Raw genomic sequence first — 21,828 nt, 5'->3', positions numbered from 1 at the left:
CGACTCGCTCCAACCGGAACCTCTACGCCCCGCCAAATCCGGGTGGGTTTTCATCGCCTTCAGCACTACCAACCGCAGCGATGTTTTAATGTGTCGTGTAATGTTGTTTGTTCTGTATATAATCCTTAATTCGTGTTGTGTATGACTATGTGCCGTCTTTCTTTTAACCCTTAAATAGCTAGTTTTTAATCTGTCATTTCAATTTTATTTTAGGTTTTATTTATCGAAATATAGTTTAGGAAATAGGTATATGTTTTTTAAATTTTATGCGAAGGACAGAAATTCGTTATCCTATTCGAACTTTATAAATACCGAATTGAAGTAGATCCTAAATGAAGTTGCATAGAAAGGAATTAACGTGTACGCCATAAAAATGAAATCCACACAGTTCGCGTCAATCTATTTGCTTATCATTGTTTGTACACATACATATGTAGATAAAAACTATAAAAACAGAAACCATTGTGAAACCAATCAGTCTGAATAAACCCATCGTAGAAGTAGTACACAGAAATTGAATTTCTTTCGTTACCGAAAGTTTTACTTACAACCACGTTTTCCTTGTCAGAGTGTCCGCGTACAGTTTCGTGCCTAGTTGGGCCGCAATTTTGCTCTGAGCTTCTGGGAAGCCACGTCATCCTCAACTCTCGTCGCAAGTTGTCAACAGACCCTATCTAGCTATTTTTTCTATAAATGTGTGTTTTCTCCTTTTTTTTGTTCTTAATAAATACCAAGGGCGGGGCAAGCTTCAACAGGCAGCAAGACCCAACAAGTGACTTGTCACAATTCTCAAAAATCGGAGATGTGATTTTTTTTCGTTTTTAAGTTATGTTTAAAGCTAAAGTTTAAAACCTGTTTAAAACAAAGAGGTTCAAGGTGCTAAAACGTTTCCATGAACGCACAACTGATATTCGGATGGAACAGAGGAGGCGTCGAAGTGAATTTTACGATTGGAAGCTAAGGTTGGAGTATTGAGAACAATTAAAGCAAACGAGGATCACGACATTGCCAAAAAAACGCCACTCAAAGTACTATCCAGAGAATCCATATGGGAGAAGGCTACAGTAATTTCCGTGCCTATAAGCAACCAAACAGGACACTAAAGCAAAAACTGGTGGCCAAAAGAAGCGCTCGAAAATTATACAAGAAGGTTTGAGCGAAGTACGAAGGAAGCATGCTGATGGATGATGACTAGGGTGGCAGCGAAAATGGACATGTCAAAATTAAAAACCGACCCTGTACATTTTGTTTATTGGTCCAAAAAATGATCTGTGCCAAGTTTCAGCTCGATCGGACATGATTTAGGGGTGCCTCAAAGCTCTCAAAGTTTTGATCTTTTGATCCTCGAAAATCATCCAAGGAAGAGAGTAAAGGAAATTTAGAATCAAAATTTTGTTTTCAATGCCAAATGACTTAAAAAGGCATAAAACGTCGAGATCTGGTGTTATCACAAAAAAAAATTGGCCGAAAATCGACTTCTTGGGACTTAGCCTGGGTTGCAAAAAAATCAAAACTTTGAGTGCTTTGAGGCACCCCTAAGTCATGTCCGATTGAGCTGAAATTTCGCACAGGTCATTTTTTAGGACCAATAAACAAAATGTACATTAGAGGTTCTGTGTTGTACGGTTCTTTAAATTCGATTATTATTTTTTTTCATACCTTCATTGCCTCTCAGGCTAAGTTCCAAAAGGTCGATTTTCGGCCAAAATTTTTTTTTCGAGATAACCAGATCTCGACGTTTCATGCATTGTTAAGTCATTTGTCATCGAAAAAAAATTCGATTTTCGAAATTTCCTTGGGAGGTTTTCGAGGATCAAAAAATCAAAACTTCGAGCGCTTTGGGGCACCCCTAAATCATGTTCGATTAAGCTGAAACTTGGCACACATCATTTTTTTGGACCAATAAACAAAATGTACATGGTCGATTTTTGAAATTCGATTATGAAATTTTTCTCATACATTCATTGCCACCATAATGATGACACATACGTGATTTTGGACAGCTTCCAGGCATGAAATTTTATAAGACCACTGCCAGAGGAGATGTTCCCAGCAAATTTAAGTTCATTGCCAGGAGGTTCTTGATTTGGCAAGCGGGAGTCCAAATTTTAATGGAGGGTTTCAGAAGATAAGTACGAAAATTCATCAAAACTGTATCGGAATATTTTTTTCAATATTTTTTCTGAAAAGAACAAAAGATCATCAGCATTATGATATTAAATATTATCATATGTTTTGTACCTTTAACCAATCCTGAGATACAACTGGTTTTGTGATTCCTGATTCTAAATGAATCAAGGTTTATCAATTTTTAGTGATTTTGATTAGATACCAAATTTTTGTCAGTGCGGTGACTCAGAATATTTAATCCTACTTACTGTTGACTTCAGGCTTTCCAACATAAAATTGAAAACTAAAATGAGCATGGGTGAAACTGAAAGGTAAAACATTTATCGCTTTTAGCTCCATAAAGTAACACGCCTCTAAGTGGCACTAAAAGTGGGGCGCTTTACGACCGGGCAAAGATTTAATTCTCCGATAGCGCACGATTGGAAACAATAAATATGTATAACAGCTGTGTTCATGACCGTTCATTACTATCCGAAGAGTAAGTGAAAAGCGTAAATTTCGCTGCCGGCTGTAGGTTAATGCTTCCTTTCAAGAAATCGCGAACAAACTTTGATCGGCTGACGCCGTCCCCGCCACCGGGATGTTTCATTGACGAGTAGGAAAATTGATTCGTGTTTAATCATGCGAATACTTCCTTTTGTAAATGAATTAATAAAAAGTACATCGCCAAGGCGGTCCTGGATTTCGCTATCTCAAATTCAGTTGCTCTCCCGCCCCCTCCATTACGAAACATGAAATCGAATTCAATCATAGGGATAATGTTGCTGGGAGGATTTCATAAATGGATGAAGATCATGCAAAGCGTTGCGATGCTGCATGTCAGGGAGCCAGAAGTGAAAGTTTGCGCACCAATCGAGCTGCGGAAAGTAAAGAGATGCTCTCGGAGGAAGACGGAGCTAAAAACGACTCAAAGCGCCCATTTGCCACACCGTCTGCAGTGCTATAATCTGGGAGTGCTGGGCACTTCAATGTCTAACCTCAGATTATGGATTACATGGAAATTCAATGGTTTCTTTCTGCTTCCTCGTCCGATGCGCGATCGCGTCCACTAGTTTGCCTCTTCAATTACCGGTGTAGAATGAAATTATTGTTTATGTTTCAATTATAAAGGTGAAATTAGCGTACGCTTTTCCTGCATTGGATCTATGGGTTTTTATCTAACGAGCGTTTCGTGATTGCTCGAGGCTAGTCGTACGAATGAATGAATGATTGACTGCAGGTCAAGAAAGTTGATACCTCAAACATTTCGGGGGAGTATATTTCCACTGTCTATACCAATTTTGTTCACACATAATTTATCCCGAAAATGTGTTTTCCTGCAGTACTTTGGGCCAGTGACCTACTTCTTGAATCGCAACCCAAGCGCACATACATTATTCACGAATGAATGTTACGATTCTGCCTTCCCCGAATTGCCAGGATTCTGGGATCCAAGGCATAATCACGATTAGTCACGTACTATTTAGACTAAAGCACTTCACCCTTCACTCCCTCCAGCTGGGCTTTGGACGTTTGTGTTTGCGCCTAAATGGATGGACCGGACTGCAGAAGGGTTTCACGAGCTGTGTGTATGTTTTTCACACGTTCCATTCAATCGAAACCGGAGAACATTCGGCATGGAATGCCTACGCGTGCATATTCCATTACACATGTAGAAAGCACTTAACCCGCACTTTATGTAGACACATGCAAACAAATCCAGCTCTGGTGGACCTTTCTCCGATAAGTGTCCCATTATGGAATTGGAAATTTATTGCAGTAACGGTTTTTTTTGTGTTCCGGGAGAAAGTACAGCCGATTCACTTCACACGAGTGTTCTAGTTCCGGTGGCTTTCTCAAGATCGGAGAGTAGAATCGTTTCTTCCTAAATTGAAATGCCCCTTGGGAAGCATTTGTCAGCTGTGCTTAACGAGGTTAACTTTAAAGGATGTTGTTGGTAATTAAACTTCGCCATCCATTTATGGAATAAACGACGTTACTAAATCGAATGGAGGAATGATCTTTCAACATTAGCTTTATGTCGCTTGAACGGAGTGCAATAATATCTGGAGCTAATATAAGTCAACTTGTCTGTCTTTTCTGTTTAAAGTATCCTTTTTCAGGAGCATAAAACTCATTGCATTATAAAGGGTGTCCCACATCAAATTGCATCACGGAAAAAACGCTGTAGAAAAATACCTAGTTGACCGATCCTTTTCAAACTTCCAGACAAAAAAATATAACCCATTAGTAAGCTTTTAGCATATTTATTTCATCCAACTTTAATACTACTCATAAGGTGCTGGTACAACATGTCCTTGGGTACGAAAATGAACCCGTTGGCTTCGTACCACTCCAGAACATTCTACGATTAGTGACATGAAGCTAGATCCGGCCAGAAGATCGTAGGGCTCTCGTGTTGCTTCAACAGACCGGTAGCCGGTAGTCATGAACGACGCATTCCGTTCGCCTCTTGAGCAGATCGCTTGCCTAATCATGTATGTTTCGGCTAACTTTGAAAGTTTCTGCTTCCTTACTTCCTTCGGAACATCAAAGCTGGGCAATGAAGAACGTAAGTCTCATCTTCCATGATGAGACAATGAGGCTTCGTGAGCATCTGGGTGTACGGTTTCCGGGTCCGTGACTTTCCCACTGTATTTTGTCGTTCGTCACGATTTTGAGCTTTCCGCGCTTCGTATGTATGCAGTCCCTTCCGATCCTTGGCTCTCTGAACGGAAGACTTGGGTAGATTCAACTTGTTGGCCATATCCCTGACCGAAGCATTGATATTCCGCTTAAACGCTTTCACGACACGCCTGTGATCCTGATCGCTAATAGAACATCAATTCTGACCGCATTTCACATTTTGTTTGATGCTCAGAGTTTTGTAGTAACGTTTGATCACACAACTCACCATTGGCTGTACGATTCCGATTCCATTGGCTCTCTCATCGGGACGAGAGAGTTGTGGATTTTCCAGGTGCTTGCGCAAAATGAATATGCGGCGTCGCTTTTCGGATGACACACACACACCTCGATTCTAGCACAAACAACTTTATAAGAAAAATTAAAACTTTGTTAAAACTCTTTACACATTACACATCAAAACATTCTATTGTACCTTATAAAATCGGTAATGAAGTGCCTGAAACCGCACCTGATTAGGGGGAATAATGAGTAAAGTATGTATATAGGAATATTTATTCACTTACCTTTTGCTCCAGGAATAATTATCTGAAGAAAGACAAAAAATAATATATTGTGTCCAAACCTCCTTATATCCCTCCCTCTACTAAATTGTCACCATACTAACCTCGAGTTGTCCGCGTCGGTTCCTCATACTATTAATCGAAGAATAAGGGAAATAGTACATATGCTTTACAACTACAATTAGATATAGAACTTCGTTCCTTTAAATTTATGTAACTGATCCTGTACAAATAATCATTTGTTTGTATTGATTAAATTATTGATTGAATGAACAATATTCGAATCAAATTGAATTCAACATATTTGCTGTGTAAGTAAAAAAATTGAATAAACGCCATGTAATTTATGGCATCTTTGTTTAGATGGCTGTGTTAGGGAACATATTTCGGTGGGAACAAAAAAAAACCACTTACATGTATTTGCAAAGCGGATTCCCCCAGGTACATTGATGTCTGTGTTGGGAAAACCGTAAATCGAACCAATCTAAACGTGGCAGGTAAGACGTTTGGGTAACGCATAATATTTCACATTTGTTCAATTGGTTATCTCGTGAAAAATAACATTTTATTCATTGTGATAGATGCGTAGAAATATTTCCTGTAAATTGATGCAAACATCTTTCCGATCTATTGAGAAATGTTCGAGTTATAAGCATTCAAAATATTTCATTTTTTCCTGCATGTTCTGTGTTTAGATTTTCACTTTACCCCCCATGTATTCCGGTTAGATGTAGTCCCACGTAAAAAATATATATTGTGTGCAATACACAAACCACACTACTTACCGCTTACAAAACACTACACAACAGCACAGCAAAACATCTTACAAACAATCACAACAATCACGAACAATAACAACGAGTTTTCATAGAATAGGAACGGATGGAAACGGACCCGCTATACAACGCGTAATTGTTTATAGCGAACATTCGAGAAGGAACCAGGGGTTAGACATCAATTGAAAATAGGCTACCCAAAATCAAAATCAATATGGCGTCATTTGTTTATCAACATATCATTTACGAGGATTGAAATCGAAAAATGCGCTGCTTTATTCTAACTGCATGAGCGATTTTCATATTTCGGTTTCACATGGAGGTGTTCACATTTAACATGGAGTTTAAAGTTAGCCACTATTCGACTATATAACCGGACCGAGTTGTAAACAACAGTAATTGATAGAACCAAAATGTCAGTGAACCGCATCAATATTGGGTACACTGGCAATATGAGAGATTTGACGTTTTAGTCGTACCCCTGGAAGGAACCCGATCAAAGAAACAATAATTATAGGCTATTCAAATGCCTTTAATGCAAAATTTATGAGGAACAAGGATCTGAAAAACAGATTTTCGAAAACGAATACGTTACGCAGGGGATTTTTGCATCGCGAAAATCAGTGTCTTAGAATATCAACAAATATTCACGAGAAACGAATATGATTTAATGACTTTTTTTTCAGCTTGAAACACACTGCCCTCATTATAATGATGACAATAACAAACGAGTTCGTTTTGTTCAGCCGGGTGACGTCTTTAGAGAACCCCCATTGAACTGACAGGAGCCAACATATCGGGTATCCCACTGACATTTTCCCTTTGTTTTCATATGAATTGGGTATCCTACTGACAGTTCTGCTTGAGATTTTGCTAACGATCCTAGCATCAATCATAGCACCCGGCTGGTTTTGTTCATATCGCTGTTGCATGAACAAATTTGCTATAATGAATGAATGCGAGATTGGGTGGGGTTCATAACTTCGCTGTTATTTATAGTTTGGATATCAAAAGCAACAAATTGATATTTATCACATCCGAAACGATATTCGTTCTGGCAGTGAATTTAAGTTCAAAATAAATTTTATTTGGCGAGACGGTAGCAACGGCATATGCAGAATGGATACAACGAGTGGTTTTAGCTACCGTCAACTCATTTGCGACATCGGGAATTTCATAAGGAATTTCCGATTACGGCATCCAGCAACTGCAAAACCAAACCGCACACAGCAGCCTCAGGTTAGAAGTTGACAACAGCTGATATTCAGTTGGCTGAAATGAAATTCAGTTCTGATGTTTCCGATAATCAAGATGAAAATGACACTGGGTGGAAAAAATAAACATCAAAACATATTGAAGGACAAAAGTTCATTTGCTCATATTCAATGGTTGCCTGGATCTGAAATTTTAATTTTCGTTTGGAATATACAGGTTTTCGATGCAACCTAGCCCGACAATCTATGCATTTGATCTTAGCGAAGATGATTTGTTCCAACACTGGCGAAAATCTTATAATTTTCCATCGATTATTGCTCAGTCGCTGAAAGTTTCAAACTCAGAGAGTTCATTCGCTTCTAGTTTATCTTCCAAATTGCCATAGTAAACCACTTCTCCTCTCGATTCATTAACGGACAGAAAGCACATTTAAGCGATATTCTGGTGGTGAAACGCATTCAATATGTTTCGAACTGTGAGGGAGCGCAGAAGGGCCGATTTTACGTCGGGATAGTCAAAATTCTCCCTTGGAGCATAGAGCATTTTTGACGTAGGATTACGTCTTTCGGGAACATATTGGGGTACAAATTGAAAAACGAATATCGATCGCATCGTGGAAAATGTCCAATTTCAAACGCTTATTGCTCAGTCATTTCATGACGGATTGATGAGATTTTACATCAAAACATTGCGGCACTCTATAACAATTTTTCACCTTGAATAAAATAATATATATCATGTAATTAACTATCGAACAATTAAAAAATCTCAACCCCTATCCAAACGGTACTGATTGGTCGAAATTGACGTCATTTCTTTTTCGCCTGCTTCGCTTCTTTCGTTCTTCGATAAGTCAAATATTTGTATGTCGAGCGAGAGGGGGGCACCTATTTCTCACATACCAACTGATATAAAAGGACGGTAGCATTTTTGGATTTCTCATTCTCGTTCAACGCTCAGATCGGCAAACATCTGGGCTTCTAGTGTGCAGTGCTCTACAAATCAACCAACACCATACGGTGCGGCAAAGGAGCAACCAACGATGAATGCGGTGCGGCAAAGGGAGCAAAGAAGAGGAAGCAGCGGAGAGCATCGAATTAAATCTAGTGTGCATTGCTGGTGCGTTCCTCTTCACATCAACAATTGGATGCGGCAAAGGAGGCAGAGGAGCGAAGTGCATTGCATCGCATCGTATCACACCCGCTATCCATCGTTTAGCTCGTCGTGGTGGTGCCAATCAAACCCTCGCAAATCGACGCACAGAAGTCGATGGCGCCAAAGTCAAGGAAAGCATCAGCGAATCCGTAAAAGCTACCGCTCCCAAAACTAAACTGCTACATCCGACTGAAACGCAGCAGATTCCGTACAACCCATTAAACCATTGCAGTCCTTCTCAGGACTATCAATTTGTTTTGAAACAAAAGAGTTTATTTTACTGTTTTCCACTTACCACAAAAACTATATAAAACCGATCAAAAATACTGTTTATTGATGTAGGATTACGTCTTTCGGGAACATATTGGGGTACAATTCGAAAATTGAAAATCGAGCACATCGTGAAAATTGTCCAATTTCAAACGCTTATTGCTCAGTCATTTCATGATGGATTGATGATATTTTTGCGTCAATCGATTTCGGCACTCCATAACAATTTTTTATATTGAAGAAAATAATATATGTCATTAAACTAACTATCAAACAATTCAAAAATCTCAATCCATATCCTAACGGAAATACCTTGATTGGTCGAAATTGACGACACATGCGGCGGGTCCCTAACAGAGACATCAAAACCGAGCTGCCTGGGGGAAATTGGCATTGCAAATATGTACATGAAAGTCGGAGGAATTTTTATATTGCAAGTAAGGTGAGTGATACGATTCATTTTAGCAAATTAAATTTGAATTTGGAACTTTAATGTTGGTTGCCTCGTGAAATTTCATATCAATGACCGATCGTATATTGTGAAAAATTTAGCAATTTAGCAAGTGTAAGCGAAAAATTATATATGGTAGCTGTTGTGTTAAAAACTGACTTCATATATGAAACGATTTATTCCAATTTTCATAAATAAATACCAAGCGCTCGAGAACGGGTTGTTTGGTTTAAGCTGTCTGTTTTGTTGTGTTCATTTTCACTCAAGAAAAGTTTTTACGGCGAGAAAAGTTGGAAAAGTGAAGAAACATTAGAAAAAGTGATTTTCCATATACTCTACATATAGTATTAGTTGTTGTTAATCCAATTGAAATTCGTATTGGCTGAATAAACACTTAGAAAGTAAAAAATTATAAAAGAAAATTACCCTTTCCATTTCAGATATGTTTTCTCTATATTAAAATAACATGTTTTTACTGATGAGAAAAATTGATAATTGTGTTTGGTATTGGTAATTATCTTATATTACATTGGTGAGTTTTTTTTTCTTTATTTCATCCATACATAACACAGGAGACATCTCGTCTAGGATCACAGAGGGCGATTTTCATCATATCTCGTTCCACTTCGGTATCTTTTATCTGATACGCACTATTCAACGACTGTTTACCATCCTTCTGTCATCATCACTCGGTAAACACTGGTGGAGTGAACAAACAATACCCAACAACTAGACAAAACGGCCCTTTTCAGAGTGACCAAATCATTATCAAAGAGTTGGACGATGTGATTCTTCTAACATATCCGAAATCAACAGATAGCCTAACGGAATCCTGCGTCAACTATGCGGTCGTGTCTCGGACACAACCCTCCTGTGACTTTTTTAGTTTATTAGATGAATTTAAGTTCAAACATTTTCATACTTGGGTTTCTCTGAGCAAACAATGGGGGTCAAAAACTCACACAATTTTGTTAAGGTCGGTCCACAAATAGAGGAGTATCAACTGTCTCAAGTAGTTGTTGTCACGTCAGCAGATCCATTCCAGTGTGACGTGACAACATTTTGACTCTCTACAAACACTTTTTTTCGTTTTCATAAATCACACTAAATTAAACGATGAACGAAGATTCCAGAATACAAAATATAATCTTGTTTCGACTTCTGTTTTGCTGACAAAAATATAGAAAACCCATATGATATAGGTATTGGTCGCAAGTGTCTTACCAGCGGAAGTTAAATATCATTCCGATGCCATTTTGGAATCGAGGATGGTGACTTCCAGTTCGTTAAAAACGGATCTAAAAGACCAGAAATGGCATTAAATCTCACAATATGATCGTGAATGGTAGCGTTGGCATATATCCATGGGTGCGCGAAAAATAATGAAAAAAGAGAAATTTTTTTAAAGTAAGCAGAATAGGATTTAAGCGAAAGGGAGATGTGTGAGTGGGAAGAACGACGCGTGTGGAGTTAGGCAATGAAAGTGCACATACAAATGTACTCGCAAACGTCAACGGTCAATGGTCAAAATCAACGTCAAAGTCAAAGTCAAAGTCATCTTCAACACGCAAACATAAACTCCCTTGCACAGTACGCGCACATGCACATGCATACAAAGAGTTTATCAAAAGTTTCTGATAGCAAAATCAAATGTATTCCCGTAGCTCAGATTATACTGATCGTGAGGTGGATAAATTCGGGTTTGTTCTGAGATATTATTATTCATCATATTCATCATAATTGTCGGAACGGTTCATAAAAAATGATTCTAAATATTTCTCACTATTAAAACGAGTAAGACAGAGCTAAGTACAAGAGTATGAGATTTTGATTATTAGGAATAATAGTCATGTTTATCTCTAGCGTAAAATTACATTCCCATATGTTCAACAACTACATTATTCCCGAGCAACCAAGTATTCCTCCTCATCTTTGAGCCAGCATTTGATTCAGCAAATTTATCATCGAGGTATAATCGCAAATTTGTCGATCTAAAATATACGATTAATTAAATGGAATATTATCTTATACGCTGTATTAATTTTAACGTTATGTAGTTCAAACATCCGAAATTATGCAACCGACACAACGTTCAAACACCCGACATTACGCAATCAACATGTCTCTTATAAACGGGAATGAACACTTTCACTTCAGGGAGTTCATTTTTACACGCAACTATCCGTGACAATGATGATAGACACAAAAAGATTAAGAGAAGTGTAAGTGACGTGAAAGCGGCAGTGGCAGTGATGTTCGTGATCAGGCCCAATGTTTCGCAATCTAGAAGAACATTGAACTAATTTTCCAAACAGGTCGAAAATATTTCTTCTTTGTTTTTGAAGCAATGAAAACGCAAAATAGCGCAAAAACGCTAGAATGAAGAGAGCCAGAAAAAAATCACCATATTATCTAACTGTCAGCTTTCACCTCACCTTTCATTTGACACTACTGAAAATGCGATAGGAATCACTGTTCCTGAGATACAATGGGGGTAGGTCCAGGACCGATTAGGACTGTCTTCCGTTATAGGATGGACTTTGGAAAGGGAAGGGGAGATCTCAAACGAAAGTGAGAAGTATTCAGAGTAATAAAAAACTTAAAAAATAGTACAATAGTTGCTACAATACGGCGAAATTCTTATTTAATACAACTTATTGATTGTGTGACGTGACAACACTTTGTGGAGACGGTTTTTTGGCACAAAGCGCGTTGTCACGTCACAAAATGGATGCCGAATGGTAATCTTCTTGTGAGCTTTTTGAAAAACTGAATATACAGGAATCCACGTTTATCTTTTGCTGATAAATAATAGTTCAAAGTTTATTAGTATGTTTTGTAACGGAACTGATAATACAACAATAATGTTCATACATGAAACATGAAAACATGAAAACGTGAAAAAAAACAGTTTTTAGTGAGTCAATACGTTGTCACGTCACGCTGGAATGGGTCAAATATATCTTCGATCAGTATAGATCAACATTTGACTATATTCGATCACATCTTTTCACTCATCGTGTAGCCAATCTACTCTATAGTAATGAGCTCTGGAACTCTGCTCAGAAACCTCTCTGGGCGAAGACACTATTTCTACCCAAATTTTTAAAAGAAAATACCCAATGGACAATTTACTAAACCGTTTTTTCCGTGATGCAATTTTATGTGGGACACCTTTTACCTTGGTATTTTTAATTGCGTTTGAATATATCGAGAAAGTTGGACAAGCGTATGATTTCCACATAGTGATAATGGCTGATTTACACTCGGTTTTCCGATTTTTTAATAGAGTTGAATTAAATTTATACAAATTAGTGTCGCATGAGTTACGTATTTATATTTTTGCTGGAAATATTTTTTTTTTATTTTTGATAGTAAACGAGTCAATTTCAAAGTTGTGTCTCACTTATGGTAATAAATGTCACAATCAATTCGAATTCGTCTCCAACATTTCTTGGCGATAAACAACATTGATGTAACTCATGTTCAATTTGTCCAGCAGACTAATTATATCGATCCACTTTTTGCCTGGATTAAAGGAACGCGAAAAGCAATTTGCGATTTCGAACCGAAAATGAGAATCCTGGCTAATTTGCACCAAACATTCTTCCCTGGAGATTCGACTCGAACCGAAGTAGTAGAATCGTTTTTATTTATTCCTCACGTTGCTTTTTTCGCCCCAAACCGCATCAGTGCAAGTCGACTTGCATTTCGGGACTTTAGTGGCGATTACCATAAATGCAAATTTGTGCGTGTGCTCGCGTCGAGTGTTTCCTTTTCCAAATCAATTCACTCCCAGCCCCTTGGGAATGCTTTATGTTGAGTATACCATTGAGGCGGAACAGCGGTGTTCATTTTGACAAATAATTAAATTGAATCCGAGATGTTCGCTTAAGCGGCGGTCGCGAGTGTTGTGGGGTCTTGCGTTCAAAAGAGCCCCGCTCAAGATTGCTACCATGTTGGTGTTTATTTTTGAAATATGTTAATGAGATACAATTAAAAAACAGTTCTTGCGGCTCGTGCAAGGAGTGCTATTATTTGTAGACTAAATGCGGTTCAACAGCTTCCAGACCAAATTATGTCGAGTGAAAACTGCTAATATGCATGAGCAGTTTGAAAGTTGACAACTTCGACCAGTTTGAGTGTCGTTTGCACGCGTCAAATTCAAACTTATGCGACTGAGGAACGTGTCATTGCGTCATTGCGGTCAAATACTGAAATAAGCTGGCCAGTGTTGCAAAACACACATTAAGAGCGTTCTTAACGATTACAGAAACACAGAAATAATAGGAAATATTGACACTAAAAATTATTTTCGATAATTTGTCATATACACATCTATTGTGCAAAAATATAACTCCGACAATTAACTCCCAGCAACACTTTTCTTCGAGAACAACTCGGCGATTGCTCCCAAAGGTTATATTTTCTTTTTTTTGTCAGTATCGTGCACTCTCGGCAGTCGAGGTGTGAGGTTATAAAAACATTTGTTTATCTTCTTGCTTTTCCTTAGCTATGCCAGACTTGAGATACTCATGAGCACAAACATCTCATCCCAATTGTCTGAAGTGCTTTGTTTGCATGAAGTAGTTTAAAGAGAAGTTATGAATACTCCGAGGAAATGGAAGAGAATAATTGTGGTTTCTTTGTCATTATGTTTGTATAAAAACCGGTTCGTTCTAAAGTTATTTACATTCTTTCTTCGAGAATTGAACGATGTGGGCGGGATGATTTGATTCAGGTTGATTTTAATAAAACGATTTGCATTACAATAATATGTGATATATGGGATTAGGGAAGTCGTTCGTGTCAAACATATCAAAATATGTAACAACTGGACGTCGTAGACGTATTTTTGGAATTTATTGTTAGTTGTTTTGCTATATTTGCAGAGTTTTTATATCGTGTACAGATCTAGTGTGAAAAACAGATAGTGATTTACTCATTAGATCAAACGTGTAACTAGAATTGGAACGTCTATGTCTTGCACTTTCTAGCCGTTGTCATTTTTACATATTGAGTAATTCCAAATGAAATCGACAAACGACAAAACATGAGTATTTTTGATTCGAATGAAAGTGTGTATTCCGTTTGGGTTAGAGGAAATATGATTTTTCCACAGCAATTGGGAATTTTTGGACTCAAGCGTAACTTTTGAAAAGGGCGTATCGATTTGAGTAAGAGAAATCCTTGATAATTTATATCTCAAAAAATATGAGTCGTACCGAAATAGTGTGTTAGAAAGAGTTATAGAGTATTGGTGGCTTAATTTGAAAAAAAATACACTGAGAAGAAAAATTAGAACTCTTTTTTTATTTACAAAATAAAATATTAATTTGCGATATCAAAAAATATGTATTTTTTTATATTCTTTTCAATTTTTTCATATATAATAGAAGTCATGTAGAAAATTTAAAAAATGACCCCAAGATGGTTAAACTATTTTTGACGAAATTTGTGGAACATCGAATTTTTAGGAATTTTGGAAACTTCGAGTTTTTGTATGTTAGCAATCATTCTTAGCCACAAATTATGAATTCTGATGTGATTTAAAACAAAAAAGGTTATTATCAATCTCCTTCTAAATGCAACCATTCTCGAGATATTTAAAAAAAATATTTCTAATTTATAATCTTTGTTATAGTAAATAGTCTCTATTAATATGTTTGTCGTGTTATACCGTCATGTTCATGAAATTTTATGAATTTTCTTATAATTTCCAACATTTTTTTTGATTGATTGAAGTTTGTATTAAGATAAAAAAGATTTTTTAGTTTCGCTACGTTTTGTATTAACCCACATGTCTTCGAATGTTTCGTAACGTAACTCCTAAACATATGTCTTTACCATAACGATTTATTTGGAAAAGTTGTTGGAAATTATAAGCGAATTCATAAAATTTCATGAACATGATGGTATAACACGACAAACATATTTAAAGGGCCTATTTACAATTAAAAAGACAATAAATTACAAATATTTTTTTAAATATCTCAAGAACATTTAGAAGGAGATTGATAATAACATTTTTTTTGTTTTAAATAACATCAGGATTCATAATTTGAGATTTAAAATGACTGCTTACATACAAAAACTCGAAGTTTCGAAAATTCCTAAAAAATCGATGTTCCACAAAGTTCGTTAAAAATAGTTTTACCATCTTGGGCCCATTTTTTAAATTTTCTACATGACTTCTATTTTATATGAAAAAATATAAAAAAAATACATATTTTTTGATATCGCAAATTAAAATTTTATTTTGTAAATAAAAAAAGAGTACTATCTTTTCTTCTCAATGTATATTTTTTTCAAACTAAGCCAACAATACTCTATAACTCTTTCTAACACACTATTTCGGTACGACTCATATTTTTTGAGATATAAATTATCAAAGATTTCTCTTACTCAAATCGATACGCCCTTTTCAAAAGTTACGCTTGAGTCAAAAAGTGAACCATGATGATGTGTTTGGAAAAGTTGTTGGAAATTATAAGCAAATTCATAAAATTTCATGAACATGACGGTATAACACGACAAACATATTAAAAGGGATTATTTACAATTAAAAAGACAATAAATTACAAATATTTTTTTAAATATCTCAAGAATGGCTACATTTAGAAGGAGATTGATAATAACATTTTTTGTTTTAAATAACATCAGGATTCATAATTTGTGATTTAAAGTGACTGCTAACATACGAAAACTCGAAGTTTCAAAAATTCCTAAAAAATCGATGTTCCACAAAGTTCGTCAAAAATAGTTTTACCATCTTGGGTCCATTTTTTAAATTTTCTACATGACTTCTATTTTATATGAAAAAATATAAAAAAATACATATTTTTTGATATCGCAAATTAAAATTTTATTTTGTAAATAAAAAAAGAGTACTATTTTTTCTTCTCAATGTTTTTTTTTCAAATTAAGCCAACAATACTCTATAACTCTTTCTAACACACTATTTCGGTACGACTCATATTTTTTGAGATATAAACTATTAAAGATTTCTCTTACTCAAATCGAAACGCCCTTTTCAAAAGTTACGCTTGAGTCAAAAAATGAACCATGATGATAAAATTTCATGATTCATAAAATTTCATGAACATGACGGTATAACACGACAAACATATTAAAAGGGATTATTTACTATAAAAAAGACAATAAATTTGAAATATTTTTAAAAATATTTCGAGAATGGCTACATTTAGAAGGAGATTGATAGTAACCTTTTTTTGTTTTAAATCACATCAGGATTCATAATTTGTGGCTAAAAATGACATACAAAAATTCGAAGTTTCGATAATTCCTAAAAAATCGATGTTCCACAAAGTTCGTCAAAAATAGTTTTACCATCTTGGGGCCATTTTTTAAATTTTCTTTTTGTATGAAAAAATTCAAAAATATGTATTTTGGATATTGCAAATTGAACTTTTATTTTGTGAATAAAAAAAAGAGTATTAATTTTTTTTCTCAGTGTACATTTTTTTAATATTCAACCATAAATACTCTATAACTCTTTCTAAGACACTATTTCGGTACGACTCATAGTTTTTGAGATATAAATTATCGAAGATTTCTCTTACTAAAATCGATTCGCCCTTTTCAAAAGTTATGTTTGAGTCAAAAAATTCCTCGTTGCTGTGAAAAACTCATATTTCCTCCAACCCAAACGGAATACACACTTTCATTGGAATCAAAAATACAAGTTTTAAAAATCTGCATTTTTAGGACGATTTCATTTGGAAATGCTGTATTTTTAAATAATAAATATTGCCACAAAAATTTATTGTATTGTTAACTCCGTCGTCATATATAGATTGTTATGTTTGCCCTGAAACAGAATCTAGATGAACTAGATAAATGCAATTGATTTACTCCTTTCTAACAGATGGAAGTTGTCTTAAATACCCGGTCTTGACTAAATAAAAAAACATAATCTTCAAGGATTGGGTTATGAAGCTATGAAATCATGTCTATTTACAGTAGAACCCCGATTATCAACGGAAGATCACTGCGAATAACGAAAATCGCGGATCGCGTAATAAAGGATTAAAATGAGGTTGGAACAGGAAAAAATAGATTTTAACATGAAAACTATGTTTTATCAATACAGAAATCATCAAACTAACCATCTGTAACAGCCATACTCAACCATACTGAGATTTCCGTGAAAAGTTGTAGTTTTGTTCCTTATCGCAAAATATTAGACCCGTTTTTTTATTTTTCATTAAAGTGCCCTTTTCTATTTTAAGGGTGGTCCGAAAAATCGTTTTTTCTCTTTTTTCCCAAAAATGATATTTTCCAAAAATTCATACCTTTTGAACTATTGAACTGATTCAGTCTGATCGACATAGTCTGTTTTGATAAAAAATGGGTGGGTTATATCTATGATATAACCGCAAGGTTGACGTGGGACTACCTTAGTTATCATTTGTTTGTATTGATTAAACTTTTGTTTGAATGAAACAATTTCCGAATTCAATTGATTTCAATATATTTGCGTTTTGAATAAAAAGTTTGAACAAATGGCATGTCTATAGTGTCTGCACGATCTTACCAGGTACCTAAGTTTAGAAGATCGTGTTAGGGAAAAGCACTCTAGTCTGCACAAAGGCAAGCGAGTACAAAAGTACTCGCAGTTTGCATGTATTTGCAATGCCGATTTCCCCAGACACCTTGGTTTAGAAGTCTTCATAGGTAAAAAGATTTCAGTCGGAACAAAAATACTCCCGACCTGCATGAATTTGCAATCCCAATTTCCCTAGACACCTTGGTTCTGAAGCCTGTGTTGAGGAAACATATTTTAGTCGGAACAAAAATGCCCTCGACTTGCATGTATTTGCAATGCCAATTTCCCCTCGCTCCTTGAATTTGAAGTCTGTTTTAAGGAAACACATTTCAGTTGGAACAAAAATACCCCCGACTTGCATGTATTTGCAATGCCAACTTCCCCACGCTCCTTAGATTTGAAGTCTGTGTTAGGGAAACACATTTCGGTGGGAACAAAAGCTTCCCCTACTTTCATGTATTTGCAATTCCGATTTCCCCAAGGCTGCTTGGTTTTGAAGTCTGTGTCGGGGAAACCATAGAGCGGGCCAATCAAAACGAGGCAGTTAGGGCGTTTAGACAACGTTTAACATTTCACAGTTATTCAATTATTCATCTAATGAAAAATAACATTTCATTAATTGCGATAGATGTGTAGAAATATTCCCTATCAATTGATGCAAACATCTTTCCGATCCAGTAGAAAATGTTCGAGTTATAAGCATTCGAAATCTTGCATTTTTTCCTACATGTTTAGTGATTATGTTTTCATTTTTCCCCCCATATACTCCGGTTAGACGTAGTCCCACGTCAAAATAATATGCTAGCAAAGAAATTGGATTTTGTTTTCGTAATTATTGATTGTATTGCGTTTTTTTTTCTTAAAATCTTTCTTTTTCAAACTGTATATAATCGAGTTCAAAATTGTATATGATCGAATCACATATAGTCGAGTCTGCATATAATTGAGTACGACCTGTATTACATTTGCAAATGTCTACGTAATTGGTTGGTGTTAAGTCAGACCAGACCATGTGACATTTTTATGATTTCGAGTAAAGCGAGTTTGAAGTTTGGTGCTAGAAGGCGCTTTCATTGAGCGTTCGAAACAATTTCGATAAGTTATTCCTGCTGTACGCGTGATTTTCCGAATCTGTTCAATGTGGAATGTAGCATACAAAATGTTTAACTTAATACAATCAATAACTCGAAATTTTTGATTTTGCGACTTGGTCCGCTCTGGCTTAACAACGACCAATTACTGATCGTATTTGTTTTTTTTAAGCTTACATGGTTTAGAGAGAGAAAGCGCTATATTTTTTGTATTTTTTCTTGGAAACTGAGATTTTTTAAATAACATATCCAAAAATCAGGGATGTGATTTTTATCATTTTTAGTTATGATTTAATGAGATATTTGAACGAAGACTGAAGACATGTCGCTTGTCCTCGGAGGGACAGAGGGGTGTCTAAAATCGTGCTTTTTCTGTCCACGTGGTACGGATGACGAAAAATTGTGGATCTAAAATGTATGTCTACTTATGAAAATTATGCTTTAAATCCCCCAAAAAGTCCGAACGAACTTTCCGGACAATCCAATATGGACTATCCTGATTTTTATGCACATTCGTCCTGATTTTTGAAGATTATGGTTGGCAACCCTGGTCGTAACCGTACAATGTACGAAGAAAGCGAAACGAGTTTCGCGAACTAAACCATAATTTTCGAAAAAAAATCTATTTGTAGGCGTTGTTCAGGTGTTTGTCTATTCCTGATGAAATGGTAAATCAAACTGAACACATATCAAGTGAAAGCTGTCAGCTCATATCGAAAAGTGTTGCTGACTTAAAGTTCTTAACTAACCGTTTGTTACTTAATAATTGACCATTATCGATAAAATAGTTTGAATATCATTTTAGGTCGTACATATTCAATATACATTATGATTGCAAAAAAATTTACATGACATGCTTTGAAAAATAAATATTGCAGACATCTGACGACATTATAATTATGATGTTGCGCTTTGCTCAGATTTCTTGGAATTAAAAATTACCAACAGAACCTCGTTTGTGTTGCGTGCCTCTGCCAAAAAATTCTCCACTCATTAGAGTGGAAGATTTATGCATCCGTTTTGCGTCTTTTTTCTGTTTGAATCAACTCCATTCCATATGATGACAGAGGGGCGTATATGTTTTATCATTTCACTATATGGTCCAAACTATTAGCGAGATTTACTAAACGGCAATTAGTCCATAATTTAACCATGTCGCGAAGAGAAACTGATCTAAACGAAGATTTGAATATCCAGAACGGCGACTATGGTGGTCTAGATTTGACAGAAAATTGTCCGAATAAACAATTTCTCTGTTACCACAGATATTAGCTAAAACCCTTTGGTAGGCTTTTGGGGTAGATACGCAATTCATTTCACGTACGCAACGCTATCACGCCTCGCAACCGGTTCCATTCTCTCTCACACGTGTGTGTCCGTATGTAGTAAATAAATTAATAAAAACTTATACTTCTACCGCATCAAAGAAATAATTCGCAACAGTTACAGCAACATCGGCAGCGGCAGCAAAAAAGTAATGTTACTTTTCGTGCAGCAGCAAATTGCCGCTAGTTTATGGGTCTCTTCTTGCGGTGGCCTTCAACCTGATATCTTTGGTCAGTGAAAAGGCAGACCATGCGTTGTTTGCAGTCATCCATTGAAATGAATTTCGCCGGCTCTTCATAAACTCTCGTGCTCTCTTCCTAACAGAGAGTGAGAGAGTGAGAGTATGCTTCAAGAGCAAACCGGCTATGTAGTTTGAATTTGCCGGGTTTCTTGGGATGAACATCTTTTTCTCTCGCCTCCCGTCTCTTTCCGACAAATAGAATGTAACCTAGTGGTGTGGTGTGTTGTTTATTTCTCACGTACCGGTCTCGAACAAAGCAAGCGTTTTGCCGAGCATTGTGTTTTCGACCAGATAATCAGATATGACAGTGATTCGAAGTTTTGTTGTTAGTTCGCGTTTCTGATCTTGTTTCTTTCGCTGTCGGTTTTTTTTCTTCTCTTCCCGGTTATTTTTTATTTGGATCGATCGAGCTTCTGTGCTTTCTTCCTTTTGTTCTCAATGATGGATGATGGATGACCGACGTGTTATTTATAATAGTAATTTGGTGATGGCGCAAAAACGTTTAAACTTTGAACGCGATTGCCGGTTTGAAGCAGTAATTATAGTAATCGGTCCTGTTTTCGTTCGGAATGACTGATTTTTAAGATAATGTGCACGGAAGAATCTGAGTGCTGATTGGTTTGCTAATCTCGATGCAAAATACATTAAGGATGGATCGATCGGGCTATTCCGCAAACGTATATTTGGAAAGGAAAAGGAAATGTATGGTTTCAGATCGTTCACCTGTTGGAAATTGAAGCTTGAAAGTTTGTGGTATTTATAAAGAAGCTATCTTAACCCTTTCATTACGGCAGTGTGCTCCGCCGAAGTGCTACCCCTGTATGCAGCACTGCGCCGAAAAGTATGCACATCGCGCTGGTGTGATCGAAGAGCAGTATGAATTTCATGTCGTCTAAAGACGACGCTCGTACACACAGCTCGTCTATAGTAGTATGAATTTCATGTCGTCTATAGTCGACGCTCTTAACGAAAGGGTTAAGGGTATAGATTACTGGTTGGGATTTATGTTCCGGAAGGAATATCATCTTTTTTCCTTCAGAGTTGTGGATCATATTTTCGGAAATGTGTGACTATGAAAAAATCATTTAGGTATGTATAGCGTCTTTATTGTCGTCAACAATCTGATTCTGTCATTTCATAAATTCAGGGCTATCCGATACGTTAGAGATGTTGCCACCGAACGGACGCTGGGATAATGAACAACTTTCTATAGCTGTCCCGAAAATGCTGACAGGGAAAGTGAAATCAGGCATAAGTATGTTGCTTTTCCCGAAAACTTATCGGCCGCACTTGGAAATCCAAGACTGAAACTGGTCGTCTTCTTCTAGTTTTGAAGTACCGCATTCCAGCTTCCACGCCAAAGAAGCAGCATACTCGAAAGCTCTCTGGGAAATCTCTCCCATAAGCCTTGATATT

This window comes from Toxorhynchites rutilus, chromosome 2 (genome assembly GCF_029784135.1).
Source record: "Toxorhynchites rutilus septentrionalis strain SRP chromosome 2, ASM2978413v1, whole genome shotgun sequence".
Lineage (NCBI taxonomy): Eukaryota > Metazoa > Arthropoda > Insecta > Diptera > Culicidae > Toxorhynchites > Toxorhynchites rutilus.
Note: the sequence above shows the minus strand (reverse complement) of the source record.